We start from the raw sequence: 4074 nt of genomic DNA, 5'->3' as shown, positions 1-4074 counted from the left end.
CCGCCACCACAGTCCGCCACCGCCACCACTGTCTGCCACCGCCACCACTGTCCACCTGCCGCCACCGCAGTCAGCCCGCCGCCTCCACTGTCCGCCCGCCGCCACCACTGTCCGCCCGCCGCCGCCACTGTCCGCCCGCCGCCGCCACTGTCCGCCCGCCGCCGCCACTGTCCGCCCGCCGCCGCCACTGTCCGCCCGCCGCCACTGTCCACCACCGCCGCCAAAGCCGGGAAAGCCGCCACGGTCCGCCCGCCGCCACTATCCGCCACAGCCGCCACTATCCGCCACCGCCGCCACTGTCCGCCCGCCGCCACTGTCCGCCCGCCGCCGCCACTGTCCGCCCGCCGCCACTGTCCGCCCGCCGCCACTATCCGCCACCGCCGCCACTGTCCGCCACAGCCGCCACTCTCCGCCGTACAGCCTCCCCTCTCTCCGTTAGTAAATAATTATAATTGTTAGTAAATAATAAAAGAAATATAAATTATTAAATTTTTTTTACCCTTAAATTGGTTTTAATATTTAAATTGAAAATAATATAATATAAAATATAATAAAAATAATATAATATAAAATATAATTTAATTTCAAGAAATTTAACTTTAAACTCAAAGATGTGAAAAGGGTTCAGATTATTGGCTCAAACCTTTCATAAGAGATTCATATTGGTATATGAATGGATAATGAATGACTCATGTTAGGAGTGTAAAGTTGCCACAACATCTCAAATTAGTGTTAGATACATATGTCTTGGTTATAAGTTTTGGAAACCTATTTAAGTCCACACACAATATCGTATCTGATACGATAAAACAAACGTTTCCAATACTTTCAAATACTATCCAGATATGTTGTGGCAACCTAAAACTGTTTGCTGGGTTTCGACTACCTAACCTACCTAACCTAACCTAACCTAACTTTTTCGGCTACCTAACCTAACCTAACCTATAAAGATAGGTTAGGTTAGGTTAGGTAGGGTTGGTTAGGTTTGGTCATATATCTATGGTAATTTTAACTCCAATAAAAAAAATTGACGACATACGTAATAAAATGGGTAGCTTTATTATTTCATAAGAAAAAAATTAGAGAAAATATATTAATTCTGGAAAACTTGGCTTAATAGGCAAATCGAGTCATGCATAGTAGGCTGAGAAGTATGTTCTGGCTACTAGGTACGACATATATATATGTATATATATATATATATATACATATATATATATATATATATATATATATGTCGTACCTAGTAGCCAGAACTCACTTCTCAGCCTACTATGCAAGGCCCGATTTGCCTAATAAGCCAAGTTTTCATGAATTAATGTTTTTTCGTCTACCTAACCTACCTAACCTAACCTAACCTAGCTTTTTTTGGCTACCTAACCTAACCTTACCTATATATATAGGTTAGATTAGGTTAGGTAGGGTTGGTTAGGTTCAGTCATATATCTACGTTAATTTTAACTCCAATAAAAAAAAATTGACCTCATACAGGGGGAAAAGGGTAGCTTTATCATTTCATAAGAAAAAAATTATAGTAAATATATTAATTCAGGAAAACTTGGCTTATTAGGTAAATCGGGCCTTGAATAGTAGGCTGAGAAGTGAGTTCTGGCTACTAGGTACGACATATATATATATATATATATATATATATATATATATATATATATATATATATATATATATATATATATATATATATATATGTCGTACCTAGTAGCCAGAACTCACTTCTCAGCCTACTATTCAAGGCCCGATTTGCCTAATAAGCCAAGTTTTCCTGAATTAATATATTTACTATAATTTTTTTCTTATGAAATGATAAAGCAACCCTTTTCTCTATGTATGAGGTCAACTTTTTTTATTGGAGTTAAAATTAACGTAGATATATGACCGAACCTAACCAACCCAACCTAACCTAACCTAACCTATATTTATAGGTAAGGTTAGGTTAGGTAGCCAAAAAAAGCTAGGTTAGGTTAGGTTAGGTAGGTTAGGTAGACGAAAAAACATTAATTCATGAAAACTTGGCTTATTAGGCAAATCGGGCCTTGAATAGTTGGCTGAGAAGTGCGTTCTGGCTATTAGGTACGACATATGTATATATATATATATATATATATATATATATATATATATATATATATATATATATATATATATATATATATATATATATATATATATATATATATATATATGTACATATATATATATATATATATATATATATATATATATATATAAATATATATATATATATATATATATATATATATATATATATATATATGTATATATGTATATATGTCGTACCTGGTAGCCAGAACGCACTTCTCAGCCTACTATGCAAGGCCCGATTTGGCTAATAAGCCAAGTTTTCCTGAATTAATATATTTTCTCTAATTTTTTTCATATGGAATGATAAAGCTACCCATTTCATTATGTATGAGATCAATTTTTTTTTATTTGAGTTAAAATTAACGTAGATATATGACTGAACCTAACCAACCCTACCTAACCTAACCTAACCTATCTCTATAGGTTAGGTTAGGTTAGGTAGTCGAAAATGTTAGGTTAGGTTAGGTTAGGTAGTCGAAAAAACATTAATTTATGAAAACTAGGCTTATTAGGCAAATCGGGACTTGCATAGTAGGCTGAGAAGTGCGTTCTGGCTACTAGGTACGACATATATATATATATATATATATATATATATATATATATATATATATATATATATATATATATATATATATATATATATATATATATATATATATATAAATATATATATATATATATATATATATATATATGTCGTACCTAGTAGCCAGAACGCACTTCTCAGCCTACTATTAAAGGCCCGATTTGCCTAATAAGCCAAGTTTTCCTGAATTAATATATTTTCTCTAATTTTTTTCTTATGAAATGATAAAGCTACCCATTTCATTATGTATGAGGTCAATTTTATTTTATTGGAGTTACAATTAACGTAGATATATGACCGAACCTAACCAACCCTACCTAACCTAACCTAACCTATCTTTATAGGTTAGGTTAGGTTAGGTGGCCGAAAAAGTTAGGTTAGGTTAGGTTAGGTAGGTTAGGTAGTCGAAAAACAATTAATTCATGAAAACTTGGCTTATTAGGCAAATCGGGCCTTGAATAGTAGGCAGAGAAGTGCGTTCTGGCTACTAGGTACGACATATATATATATATATATATATATATATATATATATATATATATATATATATATGTCGTACCTAGTAGCCAGAACGCACTTCTCAGCCTACTATGCAAGGCCCGATTTGCCTAATAAGCCAAGTTTTCATGAATTAATTGTTTTTCGACTACCTAACCAACCTAACCTAACCTAACCTAACTTTTTCGGCTACCTAACCTAACCTAACCTATAAAGATAGGTTAGGTTAGGTTAGGTAGGGTTGGTTAGGTTCGGTCATATATCTACGTTAATTTTAACTCCAATAAAGAAAAATTGACCTCATACATAATGAAAAGGGTACATTTATCATTTCATAAGAAAAAAATTAGAGAAAATATATTAATTCAGGAAAACTTGGCTTATTAGGCAAATCGGGCCATGAATAGTAGGCCAAAAAGTGTGTTCTGGCTACTAGGTACGACATATATATATATACACATATATATGTACACATATATATATATATATATATATATATATATATATATATATATATATATATATATATATATATATATATATATATATATATATATATATATATATATATATATATATGTCCGTCGTAGCACGGAGTCGTGACGACAACGCCATCTGTGAGTCAGCTCCCGAAACCCCCTCCAAATGGACGACGCCATCTAGTGAGGACGGGATATACCGGCCACAGGGGCTGGATTCCCGTGTTTACCAGCTCATAACATAGCGGCTGCTGACCTCTGGTGAGGTAGCGCTTGGACAGCAACGCCATCTATGGAGTGGATAGGTGGACGTTTGTGTCTAAGCCTGCAAGTGAGGTGCCCTAGAGTGTCCCAAGTACTAATGACGTGTCTGATTACAGAGTCGAC

The sequence above is a fragment of the Procambarus clarkii genome, chromosome 15 (assembly GCF_040958095.1).
Source record: "Procambarus clarkii isolate CNS0578487 chromosome 15, FALCON_Pclarkii_2.0, whole genome shotgun sequence".
NCBI classification, from domain to species: domain Eukaryota; kingdom Metazoa; phylum Arthropoda; class Malacostraca; order Decapoda; family Cambaridae; genus Procambarus; species Procambarus clarkii.
The sequence above is the reverse complement of the archived record's forward strand: the minus strand, read 5'-3'. Positions refer to the sequence as shown.